The 23,358-nt window shown below is 42.3% G+C and overlaps 1 protein-coding gene and 1 pseudogene across 1 annotated transcript in view; both read left to right on the top strand.

Moving 5' to 3' along the window:
* Window positions 1-23,358, top strand: part of LOC141145317 (solute carrier family 7 member 13-like) — a 120,106-nt gene that overhangs the window by 47,436 nt on the left and 49,312 nt on the right. The window lies entirely within an intron of this gene.
* On the top strand, window positions 12,084-17,808 carry LOC141145318 (solute carrier family 7 member 13 pseudogene; annotated as a pseudogene).

Here is a 23,358-nt window from a genome sequence, read left to right as displayed (position 1 = left end):
TCTGAGCCCTGAAACAAAAGCAGTTGATAACATGTGTGTGTGTGCCTTTATGAGTCTAGCATGATACTTCTTCACAGACTCCCCTTTATCTTGGGTAATATCTTGGATTGTGGTGGTCTGATCCGTCAACTTCTCCTTTGCCCATTCGTGGAGTTGTGCACAGAACTCCACGCCTGAGGTGTAGGAAGTGGCACTTGTCAGGCAGGCATCATTGAAGGCCATCTGCATGACTGGCCAAAAGACATATCCTGCTTTGATTTGGCATAGGCTGATCAAGTCTCTCCAGGCAGCTGAGTAAGTTTCTTGTATCTGCACTATCCTGTGGTAGAAGGGAATTGGCTTCTTCTCTGGGTCAGGCAGACTTGTCACTAAGGCCGCTGCTTGTGATAGAGTAAAAGCGACATTCATCAATGGTGCCCCTTCTGGTAACCGAGACTGTTGTTGGGGCGGGGTCTGGCAAGAAGCACTGTTCCTTACGGTTGCCAGCATGTGTTTGAGATCCTCTCGGAACTGAGAGTCTGGAGCCGGATTGGGGGTTAAATCAGTGGGTGGCCTTGCTGCCTGCTGTTGGGCTTCCCACTCAGATGCTTCTTCATCATTAACATATCCGGCCTGGGAATGTGATGCTCCCGTATTGGGGAAGACAGGTGTGTGGTATGAACCATCTTGGTTTAAAACAGGGAGGGCTGGGTACAGGCTGTTTAAGCTTACTGGGTGTACCAAGATGGCCGCCGGCAGGAAGTGCACTGGACTGGGTAGAAAGTGAAGGCATGGGTGCACTAAGATGGCCGCCGGGCTGAGTTGTCACAGTGGGTTGTGCTTGGGTGGTGAGAAAGGAGTGGTTGTTAGACGGAGGGCAGTGCTGTCCCTCCCCTCCTTTGTTTCAAGTTCCAACATATCATCAGCTCTGTGATACACATACATAATACAATCGCCATCTTTCTTAACTTCCTTTATCCAATTTTCTTTATCACACAGGATTTTTCTCCCTGTTTCTTCAGCAACATAACTTTCGCCACTTCGTTCAACTTTGTTAACTATTTCAACATCTTATCTCCTCTTCACTATCACATTCTTTTCTCTCTCTCTTTCTCAGCTAACGGCTTGAGAGGAGAATACATACAACCAAGGGGTTAATATTTTTTCTCAGTGTTCTTATCAACAAATTCCTTCGGTGGGGGCACATAAAACTGCGCTCCTAGCTTCTACTGTTTGCTATAACCCTGTAATGTACGGTTAATCTCAGAACAAGAACAAACACGTCAGGGGTAGTGAGGAGCAACGGCCCGCGACCCAACAGATCCCCCGGGCAGCCCCCCCTCCGACCTTAACCAGTCCCCAACCCCTCTCGTGTATAGCAAACAGTAAACCACAAATACACTCAGGACAGGACATTACACCTGCCACTCTCTGAACCGTAAAGCCTCAGCAGGCTAAGATAACCACAAGGGCAGACCACCCTGCAAAAATAAACCCGTTTATAGACGTTTTTTTTCCAGCTCTACACCAAGAGGCCGACAACTCGTCTTGGGGTGAGACTTCTGTAACACTTTCAGACTGCAAAGCCAGCAGCTGAGATAACCCTCAAAGGTTCGTCGAACCCAGAGTAACCCGTCTATAAACGTTTGCTACAAGGGAAACAATCTCATCCCAGAGGCCGAAAGCTCATCTGGAGATGAGAACACCCATTCACACATGTAGCACTTTTAGACTGCTGAGTTTCATAGCCCAAAGAATGGCAGACAGTGAACAAAAAATACAGTCAGCAGAAACCCATTGGCAGGTTCGTTAAAACAACCTCAGGCGAGGAAATACCTGCCTCTAAGACAGTCTCAGCATACCGACAGAATCCAGCCGTCAACCGAAAGATAAGAAAGTCGTACAGTGGTAAGAATATAAATCAAACTTACCGGTACTGTTAGGGCTGCGCAAACCCCTGTCTCATCAATCAGTTAACGCCCGAATGCTTGTCGCGGTATAGCTTCGACTGTAGCCTGAGGTCCCGGGTTTCGGCACCAGCTGTTATGGAAATGATTAAGAGCTCCAATCGAGCCCAAGGTTATCTGCTGCTGTCTCTAATTTGAAAGTGTTGATATGCATGCATATAAAAGTAAACACTCTGAGACACGCTCAGCTCCGTTACTTCTTACACTTCTAATTTATTCAAGGCGGTGCTAATGTTTTATACACACAAATACGTCATTGCTATGTTAGTCTAATAGGTACATCTCATTGGTTAAGATAGAAAAAGAAAATGGAGAATCTTCATAACGAGGTCTGGCTGTCCTTGGTTTTATCTTCAGTTCCGCGTTCTTCTGATGTGTGGGATGCAGGGGGTACCCGCCATCTTGAGAAAATATAGGAACAGAGCAAACCTGTATACTTATATAATGAGTAAGGAGAAAAATATGTATGCACATAAGAAAATAGACATTTTCAGATTACTATTATTATTACTTAACATCACATTCCTTCACAGCCGGAGTGACACTTTGCGCAAGGCGTGGCCAGCCCAAACCCTCGCCAGCCGTCCCAAGAAATTAACTACATTTATACAGGGATGGTGTGGGAGGAAGATTCACAATTTTTCAATTAGGAGCTGATAAAACCAGGCTTGTAGGTGGGTGGGGTTTAGAACTGGCCTGGACAGAGTGCAATGCAAAAGGGGGCAACAGGATATGGTTAAATGTTTGATCTTGTCCAAGGCAGCATAATACAAAATAAGTGACACTTTCAAAAATAAACAAACAAGCAAGTATAGACAGCAGATGCAAATTCTAGGCCTAGAGGGAAACTCTGTGTAACCTGAAAAACATGCATGAAGCACTTCTTAGATGCAATGTTTAATCTATGCAATGTTTGTTTAATGTTTGCACTGATATAAACGAACAGCATATGAATTCATACAAAGCATTATTTAGAGGTGATTAGGGTTCATGTAAAAAAAAAGATCCGCACTCAGGTTGTTGTCTTAAAATTTCTTCATTTTATTGAATAGCCAAATAGTGAGATGGGGAACAGTAATGCCACACTTGAGGTTGAATATAAACCTGCAAAACAGTCATATTTAGCATGACATGAAGACAGATTTCGGAAACATATTGAGATGTTACAGTAGCAGTGGTGCTTGCTCTCAAGGTCTGACTTCCCTTGGTGTTGGCTTTAGAATGCAGCATATGCCAGGAAGGGGCTCCAATGAAGTTCTGCAGGACTTTTGCAGAAAAAAGGAATGCCTAGCACGTTTCAGTGTCTGCACTTGAACAGCAGTCAGAGTATATGATTGCCAACATAGTAACAAGTTTACACATGGAAACGCAAAATAGTAGAGAACTCCATGACCTTTTATCATGATATCATAATGAGGATGCAGTTAAGTAATAAAGTTAGGTATTAGGGGTTAGGAAAAGTAAATCATATATTATTGGAGGATATTCTACCTAACCTTAACCTTTTGACTCAAATAAAATAAAAGTTCTACATCCTACAAGATATAGTGGCAATTTAGGAAAGGCAACTCCACTTTTCACTACAAGTGCACTTGGAAGTGCAGTCGCTGTAAATCCGAGGGAGACTTTCAAGGAAAATAAAAAACAGTACTTTAGCTTGCACATGATTTGATGATAAAATCAGCAGAGCTTCCCCTCATTTCAGATCTATCCCTCAGATTTACAGCGACTGCACTTCCAAGTGCACTTGCAGTGCACTTGAAGTGCAAAGTGGATTTGCCTTTAATGTTTTAATGTTTTAATGTAATCTTTATTTGTAAAACAGAGAACACATTGTAGCCAACAATGCCCTACTTATGAGGGTTTGCGAATAAGGTAACAGAGGCAAATCTATCAGCATATACAGTAGAGCTACAAAAACATGGGACATAAGAGGGAAGGAAAGGATAACTAGCTAAAAGGGAAAGTAGAGCATCATAACTGATGGGGTCTCCCCCTGTTTGACCCAGGGGCTTTACATAGGCATATAAAACATTAGACCCATGCTGAAGGCCAACTCTAGCACTCCAGGGTGTCTCACCATTAAGCGGCCACAGGGGAACCCACTGGCCTTACCACCAGAGGAGGGGGGCTGTGAAGCCTTCATCAAACCTCCATCCAGGGGCAACACCACCAGGACTCATCCCAGGCTCACACAGGGCGAAGACCCCGCTAATGTAGCGGAACCATGGGTCAGGTATGTAATCCAGTGCAGTAGGCATAGCACAGAGGGAACACGAACATGAACAAAAACACATAACATATAATCACCCACATTGATGCAAACCGCTGGAAAAGAAAGAAAAACAAAAAACATTGAACAGGTGTGCGGAGACTGGATTCAGGTAATAGCAGCACAATTCAAGTAGGTACTCTCAACAAGGGTTCTGCCAACTCCAACAAAGCAACCTCCAAGCTGGATGGCACTGGATCAGGAGCAGAAGTGTACTCCTCTCAAGGTGCCCAACTACTAGTAAAGCGCTCACGTCTATCCTGACACGTCGCCACCCACTCCTCTGCCTCCTTGATCTTAGACACTTTCCTGAGCCACTCCTCCCTAGTGGGCACCTGTGGAGGTTTCCAGTATATAGCAATAAGTCGTTTAGCTGCATTCGGGAGGTGTGGTAACGCGCTTTTCTTATAATGGCTAAGCGGGAGGGTAGGGGCGTGGAGGAGGAAGTGAGCCAGGGACATCGACCCCAAGAGCATCCTTTATCTGAGTTTTAATATCTAACCAGAAAGGGCGAATCACAGGGCATTCCCCCCAAAGGTGAAGGAGTGTGCTCCTCTGACCGCTTCCATGCCAGCAATGATCTGTGACCGAGGGGTAGATAAGTGACAGAGCCCAAAACCAATGAGTCATGAGCCTATAGTTAGTCTGCTGTGTCTTGGATTCTAAGGAGCTAGAGTGTGTGAGCTTGTACATGTGTGTTACTTGTTCAGCTGAGAACTCCAACTCAAGATCACGCTCCCACGCTTGAATAAAGGCCGACTTTGTCATCGTGAGGGCAGATACCAGAAGTTTATAGAGTTCAGAGATCATGTGATGTGTGAGCTCCTTTTCAATGAACAGCCACTCGTAGGGGGTAAGAGTAGAAAGCTCCCTGATAGAACCCCCGTGGGCTGCAAAAAAATGGTGCAATTGTTTATGGCGCCTCCAGTTCATAGGGAAGCATCCAAATCTATCCCTGAGGGTCTCCAGGGGAATCAGCCTGCTGTTCTCCAGGAACTTGCCACAACTAGGGTTACCATCGTCAGCCCAAGACCCAAAAAAGGCCATACGTTCCTCAGGAGGGAACCATAGGAAGCCTCCTATTGGAGTCAACGGGGACCCCGAGGGAACCAAGGAATACAATGCGTTAAAACGGTCCCAGACATGCAAGATATTGGTTGTCAGTGGAGAAGTTGACGCTGAGAACCCTCTGTATTCCCAAGGCAGCCAAAGGGCATATGGTAAGTTGCGGCCTGTCAGATTTTTCTCCAGAGAGACCCACAATTTGGGATGGGTGTGAAAGGGCCAGTTTAAAATACGGTGGAGGACAATGGCCCTGTAATAGCGGTGTATGTCAGGGAGGCCTAGACCCCCCCACAAGATATAATGTTTTATGGTATATCCTTGCACTGTTTACATTGTTCTTGCATGTGAATTCAGCTTCATTTTAAATAAACCAAGTACCAGGGGCTGCAGGGGGATGTTGGTCATTGGTAAGTGTGTATTTTTTTGGCTCCAAAAGCAGTGATTGACACACAATAGAAGGAGGAGAAAAAGATACAGGTAGAGAAGCCAAGATCAGTTAAACCAGAGACAGGGTGATACAGATGACAAATGTGTGCAGACAAAACCCCTGCTTTTAACGCATACTGTTAGACAGGTTATTTGGTGGTCTGCAGGCTTGTGGTAGGTTAAGCTTGGTTTTTCCCTTGGATTTATCCTTGGCCTTGTTTGAACCTGTTGTTAGCCTTCCAATGCTTCTTACTGCGATAGCAAGCTATAGATCGGAGCAAGTGGCATCTTTTTTGTATCACTGTCGTGTTTTTTGGTCAGGCAATGCACTGACACCTTTGCAGCCATTGTGCTATTTGCTGGGTGTTCAGTGTGCCCCTGTACCTTTAAGAAGGGGTGGCTCCCCTTCAGTCCCCATGCATTCACCTATCCATCAGAATGCATGTGCCTCCAGTGTGGGGATACTTATAAATTAGTGATAGGTACCACAGATACCAGGGTGCCTTGACGAGGCTCTGTGGCTTACACATGCATTTGCGAATGTGTGCAGACAAAACCCCTGTTTTTAACGCATACTGTTAAACAGGTTATTTGGTTGTCTGCGGGCTGGCGGTAAGTTAAGCTTGGTTTTTCCTATGGATTTATCCTTGACCTTGTTTGTACCTGTTGTTAGCCTTCCAATGCTTCTTACTGCGATAGCCAGCTATAAATGGGAGCAAGTGGCATCTTTTTTGATACAGATGACACAGGTAGATAGAGCAGGAAGAAGGCATGTCTAAGAGAGGAATTACTCTCACTCGGATGTAGATAAGGGGGAGGATATGGGGGTCTTAAGAAAGGTATAGAACAGAGAGAGCATGCTTGGTGAACAATGTGAAGCTCTGTCACCTTTTATTGTCCAATCACATGCAAGCAAAAATGCTGTTTCTTTGGCGTGGGTTTGGCCGGGTTTGGCATACTTTATGTGAGTGGGTAGCATGGGGAGAGGTACCCTGCCTGTCAGGGACAGTACTAGTGGTAGGGAAAGTCGAGTCAGGAAGCATTTGAAGCCTTTCAACACCTCCCATTCAAGTCTATGGTACCACTTCGCAAACGCTCTGGCAGTCGTTTGCGGTGTGGTTGCGGGACGTTAAGATTACTTTATTTTCTGTAATGGAATAATCGCTTGGGGAGCAGTTTTAACGCGCCTTAACGCTCATCAGTTGCTTTAAAACTGCGCACATTGCATTTTGGGAGCGTTTTTAACTTGTCATTAATGCTCGTAAAACGCCAGTTTAACCCCCATACTAAAGCTATAGGACCATTTGTTAAGCTTTAGAAATGTAGTCAAGTGTGAACAAGCCCTAAGAAACAACCCACTCCTATCACAGATTGGGACCTTTGTTAACAGCTGCATTGAAAGAGACCGGGCCAAATGTTGAAAAAACCCTTACAAACAACTACAGTTACAAACTAATAGCTTTCAAGAAAATGATTTAATAAAGCCATTAATGACATTAGAAAATGTGCCGACAAGCCTTAGGGAAGGGAAAATCTGCATTAAGCTGCTGCATATAGCAATCAATTCGAATGTCATCTTTTATCTTTCCAATCCATGTTAAAGTGAGAATGTTATCAGTTGCAATGGGCAAAAAACACATGTCTTCTTTTAGACATCACATTCAGGGGCCCAATATAAGCAAGTGATAGTGCAAAGTGATTTAACTTTGGAAAATAAATTGTGTGTCATATTCTGAAGATACAGGGTAGAATAAATCAACCGGAGGCCTCTGAAAAAAATGTTTGCAATGATACTCATTTACATGCATTTTTGCATGTTTTAGTGTGTTTTTATGCACGTTTACATGCATCAATGTGGGTTTTATTCTCTCCAGTGTCATCAGATTAATCACTTCAGCCCCGGAAGAATTTACCCCCTTCCTGACCATTTTTTGCGATACAGCACTGTCTCGCTTTGACTGACAATTGCGCAGTCGTGCAATGCTGTACCCAAATAAAACAGTTTTTTTTTTTTCCCCACAAATAGAGCTTCTTCTTTTGGTGGTATTTGATCACCTCTGCGGTTTTTATTTTTTGCGCTATCAACAAAAAAATACAAACTATTTAAAAAAAAAAAAAAGCAATATTTTTTTACTTTTTGCTATAATAAATATCCCCCAAAAATATATAATAAAACAAATTTCTTTCTCAGTTTAGGCCGATATGTATTCTTCTACATATTTTTGGTATAAAAAATCGCAATAAGCGTATATTGATTGGTTTGCGCAAAAGTTATAGGGGATATATTTTTTATTATTATTTTTCTTTTACTAGCAATGGCGGCGATCTGCGATTTTAATCAGGACTGCGACATTACGGCGGACAGATCGGACACTTTTGACACTATTTTGGGACCATTGATATTTATACAGCGATCAGTGCAATAAATAGCCACTGATTACTTTATAAATGTCATTGACAGGGAAGGGGTTAACACTAGGGGGCGATCAAGGGGTTAATTGGGAACAACGGATCACTCTCCTCACCCCTGACAGAATGGACAACTGTCTGTTTACATTGACAGATCTCCGTTCTCTCCCTCTCAGGAGCAATCGCAAATAGCCGGCTGCCATCACGGCTGCCAGCCATGCACATGAGCTCTTACGTAACGCCAGGTGCACGCACCCTATACTCCTTAAAGCGCCCGCCATACAGCTACAGTGTTTTGTGCAGGAGTGCCATTCTGCTGCCGTCAATCAGTTGGCAGTAGGCCGGCAAGCGGTTAATTGACTTTCACTTCCTTTCTGTTTATGAGCGAGTATATGTATTGGTAAAAGCAAACAGCCTTTTTATTTTCGAAAACAGGCAAATGGATGTCACCAGGTGGTTGGCCATAGACAGAGAGTAATTTAGGACACTGTTCTACAGTGCGCCCTGTGCTTCCAATGGACTTTAGTTGAATGGGTTAACACTGTCTCTCCTCCATCCACCAGAGGGAGCTGACAAGCAGAATGAGCTCAAGAGACTTGTTGGTGTGCAGCATTGAATCATGGGAGATATAGTGCAGGGGAAGGATCATGCTATTGGTCAAGGGACCAAAGTTTTTCTCTTTTCTGCAAGGAGACCGAGGTGTGCACTTTGCTGCTCTTTGTGGAGTCGCTCCAGGCAGATCCAGAATGATCTTACATGTGAACAGTGGGACCCCTGTGGGACCCCTGTGGCTGTATCGCTGGAGATGGTAAGAGGGCACTGCTTCCATCAGTCTGTTGCTACTAGCAGAGAGTGAGCACATGGTGACTGACCATCTAACTAGCAGCATCATTTACTGCATGCAGACTTTACTGGGATTGTACTCATGTGCACCACTGTAAGACTGGGCCCCAATGCTAGCTGGCATAAGAACTAGGGCTAAGGACTGCTCACTCAAATAGCTGCTTCACAAGAACCTTGCCTATTGTGCACAGTAAGAGGTACCTTTTTAGGGAGTCTTAAGTTTCATCACTGCCATTCATATAGAGTGTACTCTAAAGTATATTACCTACTGTTTACAAAATAGTTGATTTTGTGGATTACCAGGTTTACTCTAATTTATCTGCATAGAAGTCCATGCATAGAAGTCCATTCTATGCTGCTATAGCCTAGTGAACATATTGTGTGTGAACTGCGATTGAGCTAATCCATTACTTATTCATGTACTGTATGTGCATACTGCTATTAACTGCAACCCATGACAATATATTGGGTTAATTTACCACTAACCAATCTGAACTTTTTTTTTTTTTTTCAATTCATAATTTTTTATTACCACCAATTTTAGTTTACAACACTTGGAACAAAAACAACTAAATATATATAAAAAAAACAAAAAAACTATCTTTCTCTTAATTACATCAACACTATTATTCATGTAAATAACTCGTCCTTTTCCCCCCTTCTTCTCTCGACCCATTTTATCTACCTCATCCTATATCCATCCTCGGGAAGAAATCCTCCCTGCAATAAGTCATATATATATCTATAGGTACGCCTATCTATACAATCCATTTATATCCTAAACTTATCCCTCTACTTTTCTCTTTTTCCACCTTTCTTCCCTTTCTCCTTTTTTCCCTTTCTTCGCCCTCTCCCTTTCTTTTCCCTCTTTTTCCACCTTTCTCTTCCTTCTCCCTTTCTCTCCTACTACCTTATATTTACTTTCCCTTATTCCACCCTCTTTCACTTATCCTTCCCCGCATTTTCTATAACTTGAAAAAGAACCATCCACCCCTGGAGTTCCATCTGTTGCTAATATCCCGGGCATGCCCAACCATTTTTTATTGACCCCCTATTTTGACAAACCTGCCATTCTTTTAATACAGTGTCATTAACTTGTAAGCGCCATTCATCGTATCTTGGCACATTCGAGGAAATCCATTTTTGTGCGATTAGCTTGCGTGCAATAAGCATCTTGTTAAGTGCTATCCTAATTGTTGGTATGTTTATCTTTCTAGGCATCCTAGTAAACTTATTTCAGGATCCCTTTGTACCTGTATTTGATATACCCAATTAATAGTATCAGTTATTTTTTGCCAGTACCTAAATAATTTGGGACATTTCCATAGCATATGTATTAGGTCAGCTGAGGTTCTCCTACACTGGGGACAGTCAGATGTATCTCATCTAACGCAGTAATAGATTTTAACTGGGGTCCTATACACCCTATGGATTATGTATAATTGTGTTAGAGTTTGCTGGGGTGAAACTGATACTGATTGTACTTGTTCCAAAATATTTTGCCATTGTTCATCTGTTAGATTTCCTAGGTCCTTTTCCCATCCCCGTCTAGCTTCACAGGTAGCCCCACCCTGGAGCCGGTCAATTAAATAGCCATATATTTTAGAGATGATGCCCTTTTTCAATTGTATCTTTGCGATTAAGTCTATTAATGGCATATTTTGAACTGTTATACTGAACTTTAATTGTGTGCAGGGTATCTATATTTATTATCTTGGTAGCAGTGCAGTATTGATTTTTCAGTGAGACTTTCTCAGAATCAAGGCAGAAAAAAACAGAGAACCCAGTCTATCAAGCGGCTTCTGCAGGGGTCGCGCTACACAGAAAATGAATTTCACACACAGTTGCCAACTCCTTCCTGCTCCTCTTCAAGCCTCCCTTGCAGGTGGGTTAACCCTTTCGGGACCATCCCTAGAGTTTGGAGGCCTTTTCCCACCCAAAGTCTTTCAGAGTCCCAGTCTGGGACCCAGTTCTAATTCTGGGTCTCAGATGAGGATTTACAAAACCTGAGAGAACAGTCAATCGACCTCTCCTCTGCAACCAGACAACCCAGGAACCCCTCACCCTGCATAGGTGAGAACCCCGAGTAATCAAAGTCTCCCAAACTCTCCCTTAATGGACCACACAACCCAAATAGTTGGGAAAAAAATCCGCCATTAAGGACCCATCCCTGGTATCCTGTGCAGTGCATGTGTGTTGTGGAAAAATGCAGACTTGCTGCCCTTTTCTACACAGCTCTGCCCCACATGAGCAGAGCACATAGAAAACATCTGTTTTCTGTGTGCCCTTGCAGAGGCCTGTGTATTTTAATGCAGAAAAATGCAACTCACCACACATGGTGTGAACGGTAAAGAAAAGGGCAGATACCAGAAAATTGGATGATTGGACTCCTGCCCAAACTCCTATCACCAATCTGATAAAAAGTTGAAATCACGTGGCTCAGAAACTTCGACTGTTCAACTTCGCTGTATTTAAATTCTTCCCGCAAACAGGTCATGTAGGAAAACCCTGAAGAATGAAAGGGAAAGGGCCAGCCAAACAGCCCACAAAAAGTTAGGGCCTCTTTTGCACCTCCCTAGACTTAACAAGCATTCAGCCTTTACAGTATGGGAGGGGGGCCACTGCAAGCGTTTTTTTTTTTTTTTTAATGCTGTGCCTGGAGTTGGGCTTTAGATCCTAAGTTTAGTCATAATTAAAGAAAAAACAAATCAGCACAAGGGACTATCTGCTTTTGTTGATATCCTCTTTCTTCTGCCACTCACCCCATAGCTGTAATCTACCAGTACTTCGGGGAATAATACGAACCAAGGGACCTGTCATATGCACTCAAGAGTAACAACTTTGCCTACCCTTTCCATCTCCTCCTCCATTCATAAGAGCTGTACTAAAGTTTCCATCAGTGAAAAGCGATCTATGAATGGAGGACTTGTGGATAAATCAAAGGTCCAAAAAGGATGGAGGGATAGAACCAGTGTTACCAAACTCCTGCAGCATTTTTTACTGACAAAACATGGACAATTTACTGACGGTACACATTTTGTACTGACAACCTGAAAAATGACATTAAAAACTAAGACAATCAATATTTAAACAGTATAAACACAATATGGAAACATTGACAATACCCATAACAAGTAATTTGACTGGTTTACACTTACAAAAGTCAACACAAGCATGACAAAATTACTAATCCCTAATATTTATAGACAGTTGTAAAAATCATTGGTTTTTATAAACCGTCCGTAAATTTTTTTGACTGTTGGCGACCCTGGATAGAACACTTGCCATTTTATTACAGTAGTCTGTGATGCCATTGGGAATATTTCCCTTCATTTGCTGCCCATCCACACATACAGTATAGTGAGTAAGTGTTGTACACTAGGACAGGAGGTATCAGGTGAATGAAAACAAGGCCTGAATAAAGAAAACCAATGAAGCCACCACATTTACAAACTCATAAAATAGAATATGTTACATATTTATTTTTAGGTTTATGTACATTTTATAATCTACAAATTTGCTTATTTATGTTTTTAATGACGACAATGATAAGTAAGTAAGCTTCGGCCTTTGAATTATCAGCAATAAAATAAAATTGTACTTATAAAATAGTCATTGTGCAGTTACTTTTTCATGACAGAAACACACAGTTTGTTAGTTTGATTGCTTTGGATTATAATTTTCGATTTTCTCACATATCCTCATTAAACTAATCTAGTTTCTATCTATTGCTTATAAATATCTCCAATAAGATCAATTTGTAGTTAGTGTCCTATTAGTTACCAATAATTTATAATAAGGAACACACTTATCATGTAAGGTGTCAGGGTGGGTATGAAATTACAGATGACATTAAAAGTTGTTGAAAGTGGGGAACAAGTCTATTGGCAGGGCTGCACCACAGGAATCATAGGACAGGAGACATGCTCAATGATTCAATTACAAATAACACTTAATTCGGGACAGGAAAAACACATTCCAAGAAAATTCTAAACTGAGAGCTATTTTAGGTTTTTCTCCTGCAGGGTATTAGGGCCTGTTCACATCTTTGCTTTAGAAAGCATATGTGTTTTCTTGTACATGCTGGTTGCATTGTTAGAGCTTTTTCAATGCATTGTGGTAAACCTCAATGTGTTTGCATGAAGTTACTTTCAAATGTGCATGTGAATACGCAGGACTTAGGGAAAAATGTCTTATTTTCTGTTCTAGGTAGAGCAGGGAAGGGTTAGTTAATTACTTAAAGATAAACTCTAAGCAGCAGTGGCAGAACTCCTGGCATAACTGTCCATGCAGATGCAATAGGGCAGGGGTCTTCAAACTATGACCCTCCAGTTGTTCTGGAACTACATTTCCAAACATGCCTGTGAATGTCAGAGTTTTACAATGCCTCATGGGATGTGTAGTTTCCGCAACAGCTGGAGGGCTGTAGTTTGAAGATCCCTGCAATAGGACCTTTAGCAGTTTTTTAACTTCAGAGGTTCAAACAGCAAGTGCAGGTCCCACGCTGGAGCTCTGAAAGGTTCTAGGATCATTATTTAAAGTCAGAGATATCAGCATCAGAGATGTGGATGGAGCAGGTCACTGAGCAGCAGCAGCAAGTAATTTCTATTATGATAATCAAAAAACAGTGCCAGTACACTTATGTAGTGTTAACCTCTGAAGAAGCCGCTAAATTATGCATCCCCTGAGTCTAGATGATAATAATCCGTCCAGCAATGCTAAACTCTTTGACACACCAAAGCTGGAGGATTTATCCGGGCTATATACCCAATGAGGCAACAAAAACAAAACAAGGGCAACAGCAATAATCAATCAAAAAATAAAGCACATTTGTACAATACAACAAAGACAATAGGAGGACAAGGTATTACTGGACCCATTCTCCTCTAAATACCTGAATTTTAAATCTATGGGGGTGTGAACTAAAGGCAATATTCTCCTAGAGAAAAGTCTCTCCCTGTGGCTAGTGTGGTACTAAACGTTGGGGTAAAGTTGTAATTCCATGGTAAAGGGGGTGATTCCCAAGTTAGGGTGGCGATGTCACTTTAAAAGAAGGATAATGAGGTCTTTCCCTTGTAAACTGTCACTACAATCTGTTGTGAAGCCTTTTCCCATGCTCTGGTGTAAGGAACCCCGGAGGTTCAAAGGGTGCTTCTGGGGGAACACAGCAATCTTATACAAAGTCGATGCACCTCTCCCCTAGTTGCTGAATCTCTATGATGGCAGTGGCCTCCAAGAGAATGCAGCAACCCCGACTTTGACACCACTGCAAACTTTGGCTACAATCAGGGTCTCAGACTCAGTAGCTCTCTAACATTCTCCTCTCACTGCCGACATGAGACTGCCCCAGTCCAGGCTTCACCTTTCTTTTTCTCCTCTCTGCCACAATCTGTCCTTCTGGGACTTGTAGTCACATACAGTACTGCTTAATGGAGGCCATCTCCTGGGGACTACATCCCCATAGTTTTAATACATGTCTCAGTAGTCTTTTACAATTCCCTGGGTGGGCTTTTTTTCCCAGGCTGCACTGCACTACATTGTTTCTGTATCCAAGGCAGTGTGTGGGTTCTTCCTACAGCTGTGACTGCAACAGCAGCCTGTCACAGCCCCTGGCCATCACGCTCTCCCCTCCCTGTGATGCCACTTTGTACATCCATGACCAGGGAGGGAGAGATGACAGCTACTGCAGGGGCATGGTTGTGTGTAGGCAGCTGTGTAAACTGTCAAAGTCCAGTCTGAGTGGCTGTGGCTGTGGCTGAGGAGCACCACATACCTGTGACTACACTAATATTTTGTACTTAAATCTGCACTGTCTCACTCTGATATATGATCCTTATTCCGCACCACCATACTCCATATGTCATACTGTACATTTCCTTTTCTCATTCCATATGCTATGCTGTATTATGCAGAGTATTTAAATCATAGGCTGGAAGCTATTGGTATACAGTAGTACGCTTTGCTTTTATGGAGGATTGCAATGCATGTCTTACAGCATTAGAAACATGAACAGGAACAAGGAGCATACAAGTACACACACTTAGAGAGATAACACTTCCTCTAAATACATTACCATAGATAAACACTACAGTATCACCTACTGAATAGATAGGTATAATGCATACACTATATATAGTTTACAGTACTTTACATTACATGTTGTTGTTCTTCCAACATGCTGTACATTTCCTATTCCTTGCCACCTTACTCTATATGCCATGCTATACATTCTCTAATCTGCATCACTTTCTCCATATGCCATGCTGTACATGTCCTATTCCTTCCCACCTTACTCTGTATGCATACCTCCCAACTTTTTGAGATGGGAATGAGGGACACCTACTATCAAAAGTATGTAGGCATAGGACACACACCCCTGCCACGCCCCCTTAAAGGAGAATTAACCCCCCCCAAAAAAAGATTAATAAAGCCTACAAGGGCTTTTTTTTACCACTACTATTCCTTTTTTGAAATTTACAAATGCAGCAATTTAGAATTTGGATCAAAGGTTTAGCACTGGGAAACACTTTTTGAAAGATAAAAAGTGAATTTTATATACAACTATACAGATCAGACCAAAATGAGGGACAAATGAGGAGGAAAGAGGGACAGAGGGACATTGATCCAAATCAGGGACAGTCCCTTGAAATCAGGGACAGTTGAGAGTAATGCGTATGCTATGCTATATGTCCTTTTCCACACTGCCTCATTCTGTATGCCATCCCTATTCCACATCCGCTCATTCCAGTACATTTTTCGTTCTGCACTGCTTCATTTCCTATGCCCTGCCTCTTTGTTGTACATGTACATTTCATACCGTTTCATTCTGTGTGTTTTTCTGTACAATTCTTTTAAACACGTATTCTCCATCTCAACTTGGGGAATGAGCAAAATCAATGTGATGGAGAAAATTTCCAGGGACTGACTATGTCTATTTCTCAATATGAGGAACAGTTGGCAACTTTGTAAATGTTCCATCCTGCCGAGTTCAAATTTGCAGCATGTCAAGAGGGAACAGTACCGAGGAAGCTTGAACAAAGGTGATGAGTTTTCTTTTCTAATGAAAATCTTTAGTGAGGAAATATGGAAGATCCTCTTTTGAATACATACATTTACTAGCTGTTGTGCTGATCTTTGGCATTGGTAATTTCCATGTCCCTGATTTAGAACAAATACAGTATTAGGCATTCTGATATTCCTGATCTGCACGTTTGGATCAGATTTGTGTCCCCAAGTGCTGAAGCCAAGGATGGTTAGATCTTCAGTATTTTCAAAAGCTAGTCAGCAATGGTAGCCTTGATATTCTACCTTAATTAAACAAAGCTTCTTGATCTAGAATTGTTGCCCTAAAAAGTATAAAGTTCATAAAGTTATATGCAGAACTGCAGTTAATTAATTTTATTGTGAGAAATGCTAAAGAGAAGTGCAGGCAATTCATTTTATTGCTCCAGTATAAGTTTACTCATAAACAGCCATTCATCTATACATTCATATGTAATTGGTTTGGAAAACCTTTGCTCCTATGCTCTTAAAAGCAATTACCTGTGTGCCTATGTCTTCTGGAAGAAATATATGCCTGGGTTCATAAACAAAAGTAATAGTGTTTAATGAGTGATACATTTTATGAAGCCTGTTTAATGAACAAGCAGACTTGCTCTTTTAAACCTGTGTGTAGCTAAACAGTCACTGAGCTGCCACCTCTGTCATTAATAGCAAGGCTAATAGCAAGATGCTGAAGTCAGAGCAACTATCACAAGATCAAGACACCAATGAAACTGATGGAAAAGTTTGTTTGAAAAGGCGCTTGGGCTTTTTTGACAGTGTGAGCTTTCTGGTGGGCAGCATTATAGGTGCTGGAATATTCGTTTCTCCTAAAGCTGTTCTGGAATATTCACAGCTCAATATTGGTGTGGCACTATGCATTTGGGCAGCTTGTGGTGTAGTGTGTATATTGTGCACACTTTGTTATGCAGAGCTGGGTTCATCTTTGCCATTCTCTGGTGGAGAATATTACCATGTGAGGCGAGGATTAGGACCTTTACCAGCTTTTGTAACCATCTGGACATTAACATTGTTTATAAGGCCATCATCCAATGCTGCCAGAGCCCTGACCTTTGCAGAGTACGTAAGTCGTCCATTTTATGGAGGATGTCCCCCTCCTGATCTTCTCAAGAAATCTTTAGCTATTGGAATTCTCTTGGTCTTGGGAGTCATAAATTCTAAGAGTATCAAGTTGGCTACTTGGGTTCAGAATATATTCACAATCCTCAAAATGATGGCCTTGGCACTTATTATAGCCTATGGCTTCGTTGAGTTTGCAACTAATCCAGAAGCTGTACAGCCCTTTCAAGATGCTTTTAATGGACAATTTCCAAATGCAGCACAAACTGCTGAGGCCTTTTATCAAGGACTTTATGCCTATGGGGGATGGAACTACCTAAACTACATGGCAGGTATGTACTGTAACTATAATGTATTTTATGAATATTTCTAAGTACAGGAATTCCCTGGGTTACAAACAAGATAGAGTCTGTAGGTTTGTTCTTAGTTTGAATTTATATGTAAGTCGGAACAAGTACATTTTTTACAGTAAGTGTAGCTCCAGCCAAAAAAAATATTTTATGTTTTGTGGATAGCATAGGGAAGGGTTAACACCCCTCTAACATTCGTTTTGTTGTCTGTGCCCCTGTTCAGAAGATTTCACCTCACTTTCTGTCCCTATGACAATTGGATTTTGAAAATTTTGGATTGTTGTGGAAACAAGGATTTGTGATAAAGCTTCAGTGGAGACACCTTTTTCCCATTATATCTCTTACAGGAGTGAATTTCCCTTCCTATGGGTAGATTTCCTCTTATGTCCTGTTGTCTCCCTCCGTTTGTAAGTAGGAGTCGTTTTTTAACCACTTCAGCCCCGGAAGGATTTACCCCCTTCCTGACCAGAGCACTTTTTACAATTTGGCACTGCGTCGCTTTAACTGCTAATTGCGCGGTCATGCAATGCTGTAACCAAACGAAATTTGCGTCCTTTTCTTCCCACAAATAGAGCTTTCTTTTGATGGTATTTGATCACCTCTGCCGTTTTTATTTTTTGCGCTATACACGGAAAAAGACCGAAAATTTTGAAAAAAAATGATATTTTCTACTTTTTGTTCTAAAAAAAATCCAATAAACTCAATTTTAGTCATACATTTAGGCCAAAATGTATTTGGCCACATGTCTTTGGTAAAAAAAATGTCAATAAGTGTATATTTATTGGTTTGCGCAAAAGTTATAGCGCCTACAAACTAGGGTACATTTTCTGGAATTTACACAGTCTTTAATTTATGACTGCCTATGTCATTTCTTGAGGTGCTAAAATGACAGGGCAGTACAAAACCCCCACAAATGACCCCATTTTGGAAAGTAGACACCCCAAGGAATTTGCTGAGAGGCATGTTGAGCCCATTGAATATTCATTTTTTTTGTCCCAAGTGATTGAATAATGAAAAAAAAAAAAAAAAAAAAAAAAATTACAAAAAGTTGTCACTAAATGATATATTGCTCACACAGGCCATGGGCATATGTGGAATTGCACCCCAAAATACATTTAGCTGCTTCTCCTGAGTATGGGGATACCACATGTGTGGGACTTTTTGGGAGCCTAGCCGCATACGGGGCCCCGAAAACCAATCACTGCCTTCAGGATTTCTAAGGGCGTACATTTTTGATTTTACTCCTCACTACCTATCACAGTTTTGAAGGCCATAAAATGCCCAGATGGCACAAACCCCCCCCCAAATGACCCCATTTTGGAAAGTAGACACCCCAAGCTATTTGCTGAGAGGCATGTTGAGTCCATGGAATATTTTATATTTTGACACAAGTTGCGGGAAAGTGACAATTTATTTTTTTTTTTTTTTTTTTTTTGCACAAAGTTGTCACTAAATGATATATTGCTCACACAGGTCATGGGCATATGTGGAATTGCACCCCAAAATACATTCTGCTGCTTCTCTTGAGTACGGGGATACCACATGTGTGGGACTTTTTAGGAGCCTAGCCGCGTACGGGACCCCGAAAACCAATCACCGCCTTCAGGATTTCTAAGGGTGTACATTTTTGATTTCACTCTTCACTGCCTATCACAGTTTCGGAGGCCATGGAATGCCCAGGTGGCACAAACCCCCCCCAAATGACCCCATTTTGGAAAGTAGACACCCCAAGCTATTTGCTGAGAGGCATGGTGAGTATTTTGCAGCTCTCATTTGTTTTTGAAAATGAAGAAAGACAAAAAAAAAAATTTTTTTTTTCTTTTTTTAATTTTCAAAACTTTGTGACAAAAAGTGAGGTCTGCAAAATACTCACTATACCTCTCAGCAAATAGCTTGGGGTGTCTACTTTCCAAAATGGGGTCATTTGGGGGGGGTTTGTGCCACCTGGGCATTCCATGGCCTCCGAGACTGTGATAGGCAGTGAAGAGTGAAATCAAAAATTTACGCCCTTAGAAAGCCTGAAGGCGGTGCTTGGTTTTCGGGGTCCCATACGTGGCTAGGCTCCCAAAAAGTCTCACACATGTGGTATCCCCGTACTCAGGAGAAGCAACAGAATGTATTTTGGGGTGTAATTTCACATATTCCCATTGCATGTTTGAGCAATATATCATTTAGTGACAACTTTGTGCAAAAAAAAAAAAAAAAAAATAATAATTTGTCTCTTTCCCGCAACTTGTGTCACAATATAAAATATTCCATGGACTCGACATGCCTCTCAGCAAATAGCTTGGGGTGTCTACTTTCCAAAATGGGGTCATTTGGGGGGGGTTTGAACTGTCCTGGCATTTTATGCACAACATTTAGAAGCTTATGTCACACATCATCCACTCTTCTAACCACTTGAAGACAAAGCCCTTTCTGACACTTTTTGATTACATGAAAAAATTATTTTTTTTTGCAAGAAAATTACTTTGAACCCCCACACATTATATATTTTTTTAAAGCAAATGCCCTACAGATTAAAATGGTGGGTGTTTAATTTTTTTTTTTCACACAGTATTTGCGCAGCGATTTTTCAAACGCATTTTTTGGGGAAAAAACACACTTTTTTACATTTTAATGCACTAAAACACACTATATTGCCCAAATGTTTGATGAAATAAAAAAGATGATCTTAGGCCGAGTACATGGATACCAAACATGACATGCTTTACAATTGCGCACAAACGTGCAGTGACAACAAAATAAATACATTTTTAAAAGCCTTTAAAAGCCTTTACAGGTTACCACTTTAGATTTACAGAGGAGGTCTACTGCTAAAATTACTGCCCTCGATCTGACCGTCGCGGTGATACCTCACATGCATGGTGCAATTGCTGTTTACATTTGATGCCAGACCGACGCTTGCGTTCGCCTTAGCGCGAGAGCAGGGGGGACAGGGGTGCTTTTTTTTTTTTTTTTTTTTTTTCTTTATTATTTTTTTGCTTTTTTATCTTATTTTAAAACTGTTCCTTTCATTTTTTTTTTTTTTTAATCATTTTTATTGTTATCTCAGGGAATGTAAATATCCCCTATGATAGCAATAGGTAGTGACAGGTACTCTTTTTTGAAAAAATTGGGGTCTATTAGACCCTAGATTTCTCCTCTGCCCTCAAAGCATCTGACCACACCAAGATAGGTATGATAAAATGCTTTCCCAATTTCCCAATGGCGCTATTTACATCCGGCGAAATCTAAGTCATAAAATGCTCGTAGCTTCCGGTTTCTTAGGCCATAGAGATGTTTGGAGCCACTCTGGTCTCTGATCAGCTCTATGGTCAGCTGGCTGAATCACCGGCTGCATTCTCAGGTTCCCTGTTGAGACAGGAGAGCCAGAGAAAAACACGGAAGACGGTGGGGGGGGGGGGGCATTCTCTCCCACTGCTTGTAAAAGCAGTCTAGAGGCTAATTAGCCGCTAGGATTGCTTCTACATGAAAGCCGACCGCTGGCTGAAAAGAATGATACCAAGATGATACCTAAACCTGCAAGCATCATTCTGGTATAACCACTCAAAGTCGTGAATGCTGTACCTGAAGACAAAAAAATGGTTAACAATAAAGCACAGTAAACGGTAAAGTATAAATAATTACATACCTGAAAAACAAACATGATAAAACATAATAACAATAAAACATTGCAGAATAGAATACAGTAAAAAAGAGCAGAACAATAGAGAGAGAATAAAGAGAGAGAGAACAATAAAACGACAACTATTATTTTTTATTTTATATTTTTGTTTGTGTTTTTTTTTTTTTTTTTTTACACTTTTTTTGTAACTAACTTTTATAACTGTAACCGGTTCCAGGTTCGGGTCTCTCAAAATGCGATGGCATCTTGGGAGACCCTGTGAAAGTGTGCCTAGTCTGTGGAATGCTGTACCCTACGCTAATACTCAACTAGTGTATGGTAGCGTTCAAAACATTCACCAATGCAAAGACCAGGATTGTCAGGACAGGAGGGACAATAATAGCGGGTGTCACGCCTATATCCGCGCTTGCTGCAGACACAACATCTTTTTTGGGGGGGTTCGTTGGGTAGGGGTACTCGGGAGGACATAAAAATGCCTCTCATGCAGCCGACTGCATTTGGTTGGGGATGTGAATGGGGGAAGTACGGGCGCTGCAGAAGTGGTGGGTTCCCAATTAGGATTGGCGAATGCACCAGGAAGGGCACTATGGGCATGACGGGCCTGTGTTTGTCTTCTTGGTGGCAGCGGGACACTACTTGTGCTTGCCACCTCACCAGCTTGAACTGCACTTATGGGACTCGCCACGTCACCAAGTGTTACTGCAGTGCTGGTTTGACTACGACCGGGGTGTACTAGGCCGCTGGCGCTTGCCAGTTCACCAAAACGCTACCAAAAAAACTGTTAACGATCGCAGGGATCAGGCCTGACTCTGCGAACGCTGCAGTTATGCATTTAGTGTTTTGTAAGTGACAGTGATCGATCGATACTGCACTTGGGTGGGCTGGGCTGGGCCGGGCGGAGGGGCAAAACGCAGGTGCTAGCAGGTATCTGGGCTGATCCCGCTAACACTGCGTTTTTGGGAACCCTAAACTGCTGGGGACGCCAGTATAGATCTGATCGGATCAGATATTGATCCGTTCAGATACTATACCACTAAGGGAGGTGTACAGTGCGTGCGTGGGTGTTAGCGCTACTGGCACTAACCTGACGCTGCCTGGGGCTGGTGCTTGCCAGTTCACCAAAACGCTACAAAAAAAACTGTTAGCGATCGCAGGGATCAGGCCTGACTCTGCGAACGCTGCAGTTATGCGTTTAGTGTTTTGTAAGTGACAGTGATCGATCGATACTGCACTTGGGTGGGCTGGGCTGGGCCGGGCGGAGGGGTAAAACGCAGTTGCTAGCAGGTATCTGGGTTGATCCCGCTAACACTGCGTTTTTGGGAACCCTAAACTGCTGGGGACGCTAGTATAGATCTGATCGGATCAGATATTGATGCGTTCAGATACTATACCACTAAGGGAGGTGTACGGTGCGTGCGTGGGTGTTAGCGGTACTGGCACTAACCTGACGCTGCCTGGGGCTGGTGCTTGCCATTTCACCAAAATGCTACCAAAAAAACTGTTAGCGATCGCAGGGATCAGGCCTGACTCTGCGAACGCTGCAGTTATGCGTTTAGTGTTTTGTAAGTGACAGTGATCGATCGATACTGCACTTGGGTGGGCTGGGCCGAGCTGGGCGGAGGGGCAAAACGCAGGTGCTAGCAGGTATCTGGGCTGATCCCGCTAACACTGCGTTTTTGGGAACCCTAAACTGCTGGGGACGCTAGTATAGATCTGATTGGATCAGATATTGATCCGTACAGATACTATACCACTAAGGGAGGCGTATGCTGCGTGCGTGGGTGTTAGCGGTACTGGCGCTTATCTGACGCTGCCTGGGGCGACGCATATCACCGCCGGGCGATCAGGGGGCTAAATCTTTATTCGGTAATAAACGGCGGGTGCCCTGACATTATAAAAAATAAACAAACTAACCAGCGTCACCCGTAACGGTTATACAGTGATCAGTGGTGAAAGGGTTAACTAGGGGGCAATCAAGGGGTTAAAACATTTATTAGATAGTATATGGGGGTCCCTGTCGCTATAAAACGCTGACGGCGAACCTAAATATTTACCTCACTAACTAGCATCACCAGCGACACTAATACAGCGATCAGAAAAATGATCGCTTAGCGACACTGGTGACAGGGGGTGATCAAGGGGTTAAAACTTTATTAGGGGGGGTTAGGGGGGTACCCTAGACCTACAGGGGGCTACCACTCATTGCCCTAACACTGTAACTGTCACAAACTGACACCAATACAGTAATCAGAAAAAAAAAAAAAAAAAAAAAAAAAACCTGCTTGGTGTCAGTTTGTG

Source organism: Aquarana catesbeiana, linkage group LG05 (assembly GCF_042186555.1).
Source record: "Aquarana catesbeiana isolate 2022-GZ linkage group LG05, ASM4218655v1, whole genome shotgun sequence".
Taxonomy (NCBI): domain Eukaryota; kingdom Metazoa; phylum Chordata; class Amphibia; order Anura; family Ranidae; genus Aquarana; species Aquarana catesbeiana.
The sequence above is the reverse complement of the archived record's forward strand: the minus strand, read 5'-3'. Positions and strand labels throughout refer to the sequence as shown.